We start from the raw sequence: 13,865 nt of genomic DNA on the forward strand, positions 1-13,865 counted from the left end.
TCCTCCTTGTCGGTACTGGGAAGCTCTGGTGACATGCTTCGTTTGAAGAAATCAAAGAAGCATCGACACCGGTCTCCTTCCCGCATCGGTACCGAGAGCTCTGGGTCGCCGAGGGAGTTGGCACCCAGTAGGCATCGGCACCGGGAGGATCGCTCACCCTCTGTTCAGGAGGTGTCGATGCGCTCCACCTTGGACAGCCCGGAACCGCCTCCATGGCCGGAACAGACTCTGACCTCGACACCTGCATCGGCTTCCATGTCTTTCTCCACAGCCGCTCTGCACGAGAGTCTCCGGGCCGTTCTCCCAGAGATCCTGGGAGAGCTGTTGCACCCTTCCCCTCCAGTACCGGGGGTGCCTGCGCCACCGGTACCGTCGAGTGAGGCGCCGGCTGGCCCTTTGCCCGGGGTGAGGTCTCCGACATCACCGGCTGCGGCCGCCTCCCAGGAAGACTTCCCGACGACGTCGGTGGAGGGAGCTTCGCCGGTGCTGGCGAGGGAGTCTACCTCTCGGCACTCCCACCGTGGCCGTGTTTCCACGGAGTCGAGTCGAGCACGGCTTCAGACACAGGTTCATGAACTTGTGTCTGATACCGATGGTGAGGCCTCGTGGGAGGAGGAGGAGGACATCAGATATTTCTCTGACGAGGAGTCTGATGGCCTTCCTTCTGATCCCACAACCTCCCCTGAAAGGCAGCTTTCTCCTCCCGAGAGTCTGTCTTTCGCGGCCTTTGTCCGGGAGATGTCTATGGCCATCCCCTTCCCGGTGGTCATGGAGGATGAGCCCAGGGCTGAGATGTTTGAGCTCTTGGACTATCCTTCTCCACCTAAGGAAGCGTCCACAGTACCCATGCATCATGCCCTAAAAAAGACATTGCTGGCGAACTGGACCAAGCCTCTAACTAATCCCCACATTCCCAAGAAGATCGAATCCCAGTACCGGATCCATGGGGACCCAGAGCTGATGCGCACTCAGTTGCCTCACGACTCTGGTGTGGTGGGTCTAGCCCTAAAGAAGGCTAAGAGTTCTAGGGAGCATTCTTCGGCGCCCCCGTGCAAGGGCTCTAGAACCTTAGACTCCTTTGGGAGGAAGGCCTACCATTCTTCTATGCTCGTGGCCAAGATTCAGTCCTACCAGCTCTACACGAGCATTCACATACGGAACAATGTGCGGCAGTTGGCGGGCTTGGTGGACAAGCTCCCTTCTGAGCAAGCCAAGCCATTTCAGGAGGTGGTCAGGCAGCTGAAGGCGTGCAGAAAATTCCTGGCCAGAGGGGTATATGATACCTTTGATGTTGCGTCCAGGGCCGCTGCTCAAGGTGTGGTGATGCGCAGACTCTCATGGCTGCGTGCCTCCGACCTGGAGAATAGAATCCAGCAGCGGATTGTGGACTCCCCTTGCCGAGCGGACAACATTTTTGGAGAAAAAGTCGAACAGGTGGTAGAGCAGCTCCACCAGCGGGATAACGCTTTCGACAAATTCTCCCGCCGGCAGCCTTCAGCATCTACCTCTTCAGGTAGACGTTGTTATGGGGGAAGGAGGACTGTTCCCTACTCTTCTGGTAAGCGTAGGTACAATCCTCCCTCTCGACAGCCTGCGGCCCAGGCTAAGCCCCAGCGCGCTCGCTCTCGTCAGCAGCGTGCGCCTCAGCAAGGCCCCACAGCTCCCCAGCAAAAGCAGGGGGCGAGCTTTTGACTGGCTCCAAAAGAGCATAGCCGATATCAAAGTGTCTGTGCCAGGCGATCTGCCGGTCGGGGGGAGGTTGAAAGTTTTTCACCAAAGGTGGCCTCTCATAACCTCCGACCAGTGGGTCCTCCAAATAGTCCGGCAAGGATACACCCTCAATTTGGCCTCGAAACCTCCAAATTGCCCACCGGGAGCTCAATCCTTCAGCTTCCAGCACAAGCAGGTACTTGCAGAGGAACTTTCCTCCCTTCTCAGCGCCAATGCGGTCGAGCCCGTGCCATCCGGGCAAGAAGGGCTGGGATTCTATTCCAGGTACTTCCTTGTGGAAAAGAAAACAGGGGGGATGCGTCCCATCCTAGACCTAAGGGCCCTGAACAAATATCTGGTCAAGGAAAAGTTCAGGATGCTTTCCCTGGGCACCCTTCTTCCCATGATTCAGCAAAACAATTGGCTATGCTCTCTGGACAAAGTATGCTTATACACACATCCCGATACTGCCAGCCCACAGACAGTATCTTCGATTTTGTCTGGGATCACGTCACTTCCAGTACTGTGTGCTACCCTTTGGGCTCGCCTCCGCGCCCAAAGTGTTCACGAAGTGCCTAGCTGTGGTAGCAGCAGCGCTTCGCAGGCTCGGAGTGCACGTGTTCCCTTATCTCGACGATTGGCTGGTAAAGAACACTTCCGAGGCAGGAGCTCTGCAGTCCATGCAGATGACTATTCGACTCCTGGAGCTACTAGGGTTTGTGATAAATTATCCAAAGTCCCACCTTCTCTCAGTACAGAGACTCAAATTCATAGGAGCTCTGCTGGATTCTCGGATGGCTCGGGCCTATCTCCCGGAGACGAGGGCCAACAATCTGCTGTCCCTCGTCTCCCGGGTACGAGCGTCCCAGCAGATCACAGCTCGGCAGATGTTGAGATTGCTTGGCCGCATGGCCTCCAGTCCATGTGACTCCCATGGCACACCTTCACATGCGATCTGCTCAATGGACCCTAGCTTCCCAGTGGTTTCAGGCTGCTGGGGATCTAGAGGACATGATCCACCTGTCCACGAGTTTTCTCAAATCCCTGTATTGGTGGACGGTTTGGACCAATTTGACTCTGGGACGCCCCTTCCAAATTCCTCAGCCACAAAAGGTGCTGACTACGGATGCGTCTCTCCTGGGGTGGGGAGCTCATGTCGATGGATTTCACACCCAAGGAAGCTGGTCCCTCCAGGAACGCGATCTGCAGATCAATCTCCTGGAGTTACGAGCGGTCTGGAACGCTCTGAAGGCTTTCTGAGATCGGCTGTCCCATCAAATTATCCAAATTCAGACAGACAACCAAGTTGCCATGTATTACATCAACAAGCAAGGGGGCACCGGATCTCGCTCCCTGTGTCAGGAAGCCGTCAGCATGTGGCTCTGGGCTCGCCGTTACAGCATGTGGCTCCAAGCCACATATCTGGCAGGCGTAAACAACAGTCTGGCCGACAGGTTGAGCAGGATTATGCAACCTCACGAGTGGTCGCTCAACTCCAGAGTGGTACGCCAGATCTTCCAAGTGTGGGGCACGCCCTTGGTAGATCTCTTTGCATCGCGAGCCAACCACAAGGTTCCTCAGTTCTGTTCCAGACTTCAGGCCCACGGTCGACTGGCATCGGATGCCTTTCTCCTGGACTGGGGGGAAGGTCTGCTGTATGCTTATCCTCCCATACCTCTGGTGGGGAAGACTTTGTTGAAACTCAAGCAAGACCGGGGCACCATGATTCTGATTGCTCCCTTTTGGCCGCGTCAGATCTGGTTCCCTCTTCTTCTGGAGTTGTCCTCCGAAGAACCGTGGAGATTGGAGTGTTTTCCGACCCTCATCACACAGGATGAAGGGGCGCTTCTGCATCCCAACCTCCAGTCTCTGGGTCTCGCGGCCTGGATGTTGAGAGCGTAGACTTTGCCTCTTTGGGTCTCTCGGAGGGTGTCTCCCGTGTCTTGCTTGCTTCCAGGAAAGATTCCACTAAGAGGAGTTACTTCTTTTTATGGAGGAGGTTTGCCGTTTGGTGTGACAGCAAGGCCTTAGATCCTCGCTCCTGTCCTACACAGACCCTGCTTGAATACCTTCTGCACTTGTCTGAGTCTGGTCTCAAGACCAACTCTGTAAGGGTTCACCTTAGCACAATCAGTGCATATCATTACCGTGTGGAAGGTAAGCCGATCTCAGGATAGCCTTTAGTTGTTCGCTTCATGAGAGGTTTGCTTTTTTTTTTTTTTTTAATTTCTTTTTTTATTGAAAGTATTGTATAGATATCAAGTCATTACACAGCAACAGTGTATTAAACATATCTCATAAACTTAAATACTGAACAATGCAAAATAGCACACAAAATATTCCCTCATTCCCCCCCTCCCCCCCATCTTGCAATCAGCAATTAGAAAACATTGAAGGTCAGTAGAAAGACGTCCAGAAGCATTCAAAGCCTTGGAACAATGAGCTTAGGGGCATCAAGGTCTATGCTAGATTTTAGTCTCCATGATCGGTATCGTTCCCATAGCATATTAAACTTTGCTACATGTCCAGATCGTAGATCTGTCATTTTAGACATTTGATAGAGATAGTCCATCTTATATACTACTTTTATCACAGGTGGTGCCACTAAGCTTTTCCACTGTGAAGCCAATATAATTTTTCCCGCCACCAACCATATTGAAGTGAGCCGATGGTCTAAAAGTCGTACCCCTAAGGGGCAGACATGTAGCAAACAGATCTCAGGTTTTTGAGGATACCGTACTCCAGTCACTTGGACAAACATATCAATCAACTCTGCCCAATAAAGCTGAATTTTTGGACATGTCCACCAAATATGAAGCATGTCCCCCACTGCAGCACAGCCCCTCCAACATTTGTCAGACCCCTGCCCATACATTTTTACCAGTCGCTTAGGAGTGTAATACCATTGATATAATATTTTGTAACTGCTTTCTATCATTGAACTAGATATAGAAACCCGCAACATATGCTCCATGGCTTTTTCCCATTGTGTATATTCTATTGTTATTTGTAAGGTTTGCTTCCACCACTGTAGATAATGTAGTATAGGCTTCTTATCATAGAGCAATGCCTCATAGAAGCGAGAAACACATCCCTGATGACTGCCCACCCTTTTTGCTTGTTCTATGGCCAGTTCCTCTAAGGACAGTTCAATTTTTGCCCTTTTATTTATATAATCTCTCATACGATTATAGTGAAACAGGTGGTAAGATGGCAAACCATACTCCTCTTGCAAATCTGTAAATGGTATCATCTGCCCCTCATCCCACAGTTGCCCTAATGTGCTCAGTCCCTTCTTCTCCCAACAGCTATAAAGTGGGTTGGCCATCCCCAGAGGACAACCCAGAGTGGTCTTTATGGCCATCTGTTGGAAATAGAGTCTGTTGGGGAGACACCGCTGCCTTATAGCCAACCAAGTCTGAAGGGGATATTGCACTGCTAATGGGGCTTTCCTAATGTATGCCTGAACCTGCTTCTTTGGCATCCATATAATGGAGCGTATGTCAGCGAGCCCCATCCAATGCCGTTCCACTTGAAGCCATGGTTTTGCATTACCAACAGTCTCACTCCGCTAACACTCGTAATTGTGCCGCTTGGTGGTATAGGGCGAAATTTGGTACTCCCATACCTCCCTGTTTTTTAGATTGGTACAGGATGTTTGCTCTTACTCTTGGCGGTTTGTGCTGCCAGATATAGGCAAAAACTTTTCGATTTAGTTGGTGAAAAAAAACCCTCGGCATTGGTAATGGTAACGCTAGAAACAAATATAACAGCTTGGGCAATATCATCATTTTTATAGCTGCCACCCTTCCCAACCAAGATAATTCTAAGCCCTCCCATTTATCTAAATCTCAAAAGAGTTCTTGAAGCTTTGGCGGAAAACTAGCCTGATGGAGATCCGCCAAGTTAGGTGTTAATTGGATACCCAGATATCTAAGAGTTCGGGTAACCCACTTGACCGGGAATTGCTGCCGTAGCAAAACTTCCTCCGCCTGTGGTATCCCAAGTCCTAAAACCTCTGATTTGGCCATATTCACATGAAACCCAAATAACTGACCATATTGATTCAGTTCTTGTATTACCTGGGGTAACGATTCGCTAGGGGTTGTCACCGTTAAAAGGACATCATCCGCAAATAACATGATTTTATGGGTTATGTGTCTTACCATTAGACCATGTATGTAAGGGTTTTGGCGTATGTGTTGTGCCAAAGGTTCCATGGTCAAGGCGAATAACAATGGTGATAACGCACAACCCTGCCGCATTCCCCGTTCCAATGTAATAGGGCGGGAACTAGTCCCATTGATCCGTAAGACCGCCAATGGCTGAGCATATATTAATCGAAGCCAAAGGAGAAATCGACCCGTAAAACCCATGTGCTCTAGGACCTCAAACATGAAGGCCCAATTAACCCGATCAAACGCCTTTTCGGCATCTAATGAAAGGAGCATCATAGGTTGTCGGGTGCTGACTGACTCATGGATCAAGTGTAGTGCTCTCCTAACATTATCAAATGCTTGCCGTCCTACAATAAAGCCCGTTTGGTCCCCGTGAACTAATTTCGGCATGAGCTTTTGTAGCCTTTTAGCTAATATTTTGGTAAAGATTTTATAGTCGGATCCCAAGAGTGATATCGGGCGATAGTAGTTACACAGCTGTGGATCCTTCCCGGGTTTCTGCAGGACTACAACATTTGCCAATCTCCAGGTAGAAGGTAACTCATGTTGGAATTCGATTTCATTAAAAGCTCGGACCAATAATGGTATCAGTTGCTTACTATAGCATTTATAAAATTTATTAGTATATCCGTCGGGCCCTGGCACTTTGCCATGTGGCAGGTCTCTTATAGCCCATACCACCTCATCTGATGTAATAGGAGCTGAGAGCATCTCCCCCTCTACTAGAGATAACTGAGGAAGCATGGCGTGGGTTAGATAACTTTGGGCCTGTTGTTGGTCTAAGGTCCCTTCATATTGGTATAATGTTGTATAAAAGTGGGAGAAAACCGCCCCAATGTCCTCTCGTGTGGTATGCACATTCCCGTCCATATCCCGAATCGAGGGGATATGCGTATTCGTGGACCATTTTTTCAATTTATGGGCAAGTAGCCGTGAGGCCTTATTCCCAAATTCAAAATAGGTCTGTCTTACTCGTTGCAATTGCTCAGTGATCTCTGCCAGTTGGAGTTCCCTACGCTCCATCCTTAAATTATGCATCTGATGTTGTATGTCCCCTGTCTCTCCATGTTGAGTGGCTCGCTCATTAAGGGCCATCAATTCTGTATGTATCTGTTGTGTGTCCGCGCTCTCGCCTGTCGCTCAACATGTGCCTGGATGGAGATGGCTTTTCCCCTGATCACGGCCTTGCAACCTTCCCAGAGTATTCCGGAAGACACCTCTCCATTATCATTGAGGTCAATGTATTCTTTAATATCTGCTTCTAGCCTAGTGACTATTGCCGGATCTGCTAGCAACGAGTCATTGAAGCGCCATTGTGGTTTCTCCAAGTTTCGTGTTTTCCTTTTTAGCTCCAGCACCACCGGAGCATGGTCTGACCATGTCCTAGGATGTATCTGGATATCTTCTACAGTGGACAGTAAAGTCGGTGGCCCTAGCCAAAGGTCTATGCGAGATTGAGATTTATGTACTGCCGAATAATATGTATACCCTCTCGCTTGCGGATTGATCTGCCTCCATATGTCCAATATCTGCCATTGCCTCATAAATTTGTGTAATTGGGCCCGGTCAGCTTGTGAGTATCGAATCCCCTGTGTGGTATTGTCTAACGTGGGATGCAGCGTAAGGTTAAAATCTCCGCCAATCAATAGGGTACCCTCAATATATTTGGTAAGAAGTATCGACAAATCTAGATAGAAGGCCCCTTGTTGATCGTTGGGCGCATAAATATTTAAAAGCGACAATACCTCCCCCTCCATTTTCACTATCAACAACAGGTATCTACCCCCTTTGTCTCTGATCACACGCTGTACTTGCCAAGGGTATTTATGGGAGAGTACTATCAATACTCCATTCTTTTTTTTTTCCAGGTATTTAGATGCAAAAAATATTTGCTGATTTCTCTTTGCATAGCATAGCCGTTCAGCCGTCTGAATTAGGTGTGTTTCCTGAATAAATGCTATGTCTGCCTTCAGGCGTTGGATCTCTTTAAACATGAGTTGACGTTTTCCTGGTGAATTAAGTCCCTTTACATTAAGGGTCATACACGTTAGAATACTCATCACCCCCTTATTACTGTTATGTGTATTCCACTACATCGCCTCTGGTTCTGGTCTGTACCTAGTTGTGATTCTCTCTCCCCGACCTTCAGTTTGAAGATAATCTGAACTATTCCCCCCCAACTATTAACTCCCATACCTGCCCTACCCTCCTTAAGACATCCCTGTATTATGCTCATAAGGATGTCAGAGAAGAAAGTGACCCCCCCCCCCTCATTTATAAACAGTAAACAGCTTGATCCCCACTTCATCAGGCAATCGAGTGCTATATCTTTGTCAGGCCATTACCGCCTGTGCACATTAACTTGCACCATTTTTTTAAATCAAATTCAAATTACCATTTGCAACATTATAGTCATCAGCTTAAGGTCTCTTATCTAGTTCCCCTGTAGCATCAACTTTGTTCTATTTTCGGATTTTATTTTCAGATCTTCTTAGCTGAGTATCAGAGTGTTGGCGCTGTAGCCATCCCTTTCCTGCAGTAACTCGTTGCCAACGTGGTTTGTCTCCTGCTGACGGTTTCTGTTTCGTTGATGTCGCGGTATCTCCACTTGGTCCTTCTTCCGGAAAAATCTCCGCGACTTCTGCAATGTCCCGGACCTGATGTTGTTTCCCATCTTTGTAAAATCTGAGCACAAATGGATGGCCCCATCTGTACTTGATGCCTTTATCAGCCAGGAATTTCGTAAAGGGTCGAAGCTCCGCTCTTCGTTTCAGTGTAGTAGCAGCCAAAGTCCTGGTAACACTCCATATGATAGGAGTCCCATTGAAATCCTGGGGTGGCGCGCGAGGCCTGCATTATCTGCTCTTTTAGTTTAAAATCACTAAAGCAGGCAATGATATCCTTTGGATGGTTTGAGTTCATGCTGCCCAAGGCTCTGTGCGCTCGTACCAGTTGAATTTCTGCGGGATCTTTAATAATCTGGAGTTCCTGAAGCAATGCGCTAGCAATTTTTTTTATAGTCAGTTCGCAGTCTAGATATTGTGGCGTGTCGGGGAGGCCACGAAATCTCACATTGCATCGGCGACTGCGATTTTCTAGATCTTCTACTTTATCCCAGATCTGCTGAGTCTCCTGCTTGGTTTCCCGGAGTTGCGTGTCAAGAGCTTGGATTAGCTCAGTATGTTCTTCCAATCGGTCCTCCGTTTCAGCTACTCTTATACCTAGCGCGCCAATTTCTCCGCGAAGTTCCGCTCCCAGCATGGTAATGTCCGCTCGCACCGCTGCTATGATATCTGCTTTTATTTCCTGTAGCCACCCCCGAATCTCCTGCATGCGGTTTTCCACTGGCAAGTGTCCCTCGCCCGTGGCGAACAACGGTGGGGAAAGTTGCGTTGGGCTGCTCCCTCGGGAATCTGACTGACGAGGCTCAGGTGTTGGCGCGCTCATGTTCGCGGCTGGGCCCTTATATGCGAACGCTTGTAAATTGACTATCGGGGCTCTGGAACTAGTCATATATCGCTTACCGCTGGTTTCAGATGCAATTCTCGCGTACTTGGAGGTCGAGTTTGTGCAAGTTATTATCAGTGGGAGTCCTGATAGCTTGGGGCTAGTCGGAGCTCGTGGCTCAGGCAGCCATTTCGGGTGGTGACGTCACTTCCTCTGAGAGGTTTGCTTTTGTCAAAGCCCCCCATCAAACCTCCTACAGTGTCATGGGATCTCACTGTCGTTCTCACCCAGCTGATGAAACCTCCTTTTGAGCCACTGAACTCCTGCCATCTGAAGTACTTGACCTGGAAGGTCATTTTCTTGGTGGCAGTTACTTCAGCTCGTAGAGTCAGTGAGCTGCAGGCCCTGGTAGCCCAGGCCCCTTACACCAAGTTTCATCATAATAGAGTAGTCCTCCGCACTCACCCTAAGTTCTTGCCGAAGGTAGTGTCGGAGTTCCATCTGAACCAGTCAATTGTCTTGCCAACATTTTTTCCCCGTCCTCATTCCTGCCCTGCTGAACGTCAGCTGCACACATTGGACTGCAAAAGAGCATTGGTCTTCTATCTGGAGCGGACACAGCCCAACAGACAGTCCGCCCAATTGTTTGTTTCTTTTGATCCCAACAGGAGGTGAGTGGCTGTGGGGAAACGCACAATATCCAATTGGCTAGCAGATTGCATTTCCTTCACTTACGCCCAGGCTGGGCTGGCTCTTGAGGGTCATGTCACGGCTCACAATGTCAGAGCCATGACTGCGTCAGTGGCCCACTTGAAGTCAGCCACTATTGAAGAGATCTGCAAAGCTGCGACGTGGTCATCTGTCCACACATTCACATCTCACTACTGCCTTCAGCAGGATTCCCGACGCGACAGTCGGTTCGGGCAGTCGGTGCTGCAGAATCTGTTTGGGGTTTAGAATCCAACTCCACCCCCCTAGGCCCATGTTTTATTCTGTTCCAGGCTACACTCTCTGTTAGTTGGATAAGTTGTTAGGTCAATCTCAGTTATGTCCTCGCCGTTGCGAGGCCCAATTGACCATGTTTGTTGTTTTGAGTGAGCCTGGGGGCTAGGGATACCCCATCAGTGAGAACAAGCAGCCTGCTTGTCCTCGGAGAAAGCGAATGCTACATACCTGTAAAAGGTATTCTCCGAGGACAGCAGGCTGATTGTTCTCACAAACCCGCCCGCCTCCCCTTTGGAGTTGTGTCTTCCCTTCTCTTTGTTTTGCTACATATGAGACTGGCCGGCACGAGCCGGTTCGGGCGGGAAGACGGCCGCGCATGCGCGGTGCGCATCGGCGCGCGAGGACTAGCAAAGGACTTTGCTAGAAAGTGTTCCGATTGGAGGGGCTGCCGTGGACGTCACCCATCAGTGAGAACAATCAGCCTGCTGTCCTCGGAGAATACCTTCTACAGGTATGTAGCATTCGCTTTATGATGCGCTGCCAGATGTGAGAGAGTGGTTTGGGGGGGGGGGAAGGGGGTTCAGGAAGCGCTGCCGGAGTTAGAGAGAGAGAGAGTGTGTGTGTGTGTGTTGTAGGGGTGTCGGGGTGTGTGTGTTTGGGGTTTCAGCAGGGAAGAAGAGGGGTTTGTGGGTTGGTTATGGAAGCGCTGGCAGTGAGTGTGTGTGTGAGGGTGTGTTTATTGTGCGTTTCCACATGAGAGTGTGTGTGTGGTGGGGTTCCGGAAGCGCTGGCAGATGAGAGAGTGAGTGTGTGTGTGTTTGAGGGGGGGGGTTCAGGAACTGTTGCAAAATGACAGTATGAGTGTGTGTGTGGGGGGCAGGGGTTTCAGAAAGCGCTGCCAGATGAGTGAGTGAGTGAGTGTGTGTGTGTCTGTTGGGGGGGGGGGGTTGTCAGATGAGTGATTGTGTGTGGTGGGGCAGGGATTCCAGGAAGCGCTGCCAGATGATTGATTGAGTGAGTAAGTGTGTGTTGTGGGGGGTGCGTTGAGGAACTGTGGCCAATTGAGGGTAAGTTTTGTTTTTTGTTTTTTTTGGGTGGTGGGTTCTGGAACCGCTGCCAGATGAGTGATTGATTGTGTGTGGGGGGTGGGGGCTGGGGTTTAATGGAGCGGTGCCTGTTGTGAGAGTGTGTGTATGTGTTTTTTATTTCATTTTGGGTGGGGGATTGTAGTGTGATGAATTTCGAAGGAAGCGGAGGCTGCTTTCTGGGGTTGTTTGTTGTGTTCCGTCTCCACTTCTTCCGCGTGATACACCCGCCGCCGCACGTTGCTCCCCCCCCCCTCCCGCCGCCATCCCAGCCTACCGTGACTTAAGTTTTGCTGGCGGGTACCCAAAATCCCGCCAGCAGAAGTCCGTTTTGGGCTCTGCTGAGTCCCGCTTGATCTTCTGCTTTGCTAGGCTGTGCAGGGCGGGGTTATGTGCGTCTTGCGTCGTGCACGTGCATGACGTCAGACGCACAGAAGCCCTACCTGCAGAGGCTAGTAATGCTGAAGATCACGCCGGAGTCTGAAGACAGGACGTGTTCTTGCGGGGTTTCGGGTTCCCTGGCGGCAAAGCTACGCGTCTGTGGGTGGGTAGGGGTGGGGGTGGGTGTTGCTTCATGTGGATTGTGTTGCGGTGCTTATTTTTTTTGCAGAATTTTCGTGGGTGGCTTGGGGGGGGGTTGCGCGGGGGTGGTTGTTGCACCTGCAGCATGTGTTGTCTGGGGGTTTTTTTTTTTTTTTTTGCGGTTTGTCCTGTGTGGCTTTGTGGGGGGTGGGTGTTGCACATCCTGAGGGAGGAGTAGGAAAACACGCTCCGCGTGTTTCCCTACTGCTCCCCTGCTTTTTTTTTCCTTGACTTTTTCTATTTTTAAACGCTCCCTGAACGTTCTTTTTGCTAAGGTTCTGAACTCACGTCATGACGTCTGACGTGAGGGCTCCGAGTCATAGTGGGATGGCTTCACCACCATGAAGTTATGAACCCTTGTGCTGTGAGTTCAGAAACTTTGTCCTCAGAACGTTCAGGGTGCATTTTATTATAGTAGATATAAAAGTTAGAAGACAGTAACCCTAAAACATACAAATTGACTTACTATGATCAAAAAAAAAATTCAAAGTTTGAGGATTGAAGGGGGTGGGTGGGAAAAAGTAAACCTGCTTGATGACTCTTGAAATTTTGAAGAATTTACTTGGTTGTTTGTACTGTGATGTCTTCAATAAAATAGATTGAAATATTTTTTTATGTTTAAATCATTTTTATTAGTCAACAGAACTGACATTTCAAGCTAAACATTTCACCAGTCAGCATATCACGTATGTACATAACATTATAACTTGAAGATCTTTTGTTTTTCAAACTTTTATACCCCAGCTCCCCATCCCCGGACTTGACCTTTTCCATCTTACTCTTTCTGGATGAGATTCCCAATCTTGAGTCAAAGTCGTTTCCTTATCCCACCCTTCCCACCCTACCCTTCCCATTAAACCCCTTCTTTAACTAGTCAAAATACATTCACTCCACCAGTACTGGTTAAACAACTATCTGTTCATAAGGCGGCTTCGAGCAGCTGGTGTCAAGGTATCCATGAATAGGCTCCAACAGTTTATCCACTTCTCGCCTCTTTCCAAGGACAATTGTTTTATGCCCATCCTCTCAATCCGAATTAAATGGATCATCCGCAATCTCCACCCCTGCAAAGTGGGGTATCTATTTGTAATCCACTCAGCCAGGATGCATTGTTTTGCTGTTATAATAGATTTTTCCACAAAGGCCTTCATACCCTTTGGGCCCTGTTGCGGAATTGACCAACGGCCCAGCAACAGCCTGGCATCGCTTTGCCAACGTACCCTCCATAAAGTTGATACTTGGGCCATAAGTGTCCTCCAAAAGGTTCTGATACCCTTGCATGACCATAACATATGACCCAATGTTGCTCCTTCTGCTTTGCATTTCGGGCATTCGCCCCAGGGGGACACTCCCATGTGGAATGCCCTCCTTGGTGCTATATATATCCTCAAAGCTATTTTGTATTGTATATCCCATTGGGTAGCATAAACCGAACGTCGTCGAATAGATATTATATGTTCTCTAAGTTGATCTGGTGTTAGTGTAATTAACAAGTCTCTCTCCCAGCTTTCCGCCAGTCGCTTGTAATCCATTTCAGATACCGTATCCTTTATATGACGGTGCTGGTAGGCTAGGGTTACTTTCACTTGTGCCTCCAGAGAAAAGGCTGACGATAATTCTTCTTGAACATCTTCCGTTAAGTCTGTCCAGGGTAAAGATTGGAGGTAATGCCTCAACTGCATATAATGGAAATTATCTGCTTTAGACATTGCATATTCCGTTTCCAGTTCTTGAAACGTTTTAGGGTTTCCATCCGCAGTCAGTACATGCAACAAGTATATAATCCCTTTTTGTTTCCAACGACTAAAGGCTGAATAAAGGCACCCTGGCTGAAAGTCTGGGTTGTTGGCCACCGACAAAAACGGTGTTACTTTAGCGGAGAAACGATGTAGACGACATATCCATCTCCAAGCTGCTT

The 13,865-nt window shown here is 49.0% G+C and overlaps 1 protein-coding gene across 1 annotated transcript in view; it reads left to right on the forward strand.

Annotated features, from left to right (window-relative positions):
• The window catches only part of VPS16 (VPS16 core subunit of CORVET and HOPS complexes), a 926,204-nt gene that overhangs the window by 557,703 nt on the left and 354,636 nt on the right, over window positions 1-13,865 (forward strand).

Source organism: Microcaecilia unicolor, chromosome 7, assembly GCF_901765095.1.
Source record: "Microcaecilia unicolor chromosome 7, aMicUni1.1, whole genome shotgun sequence".
NCBI lineage: Eukaryota > Metazoa > Chordata > Amphibia > Gymnophiona > Siphonopidae > Microcaecilia > Microcaecilia unicolor.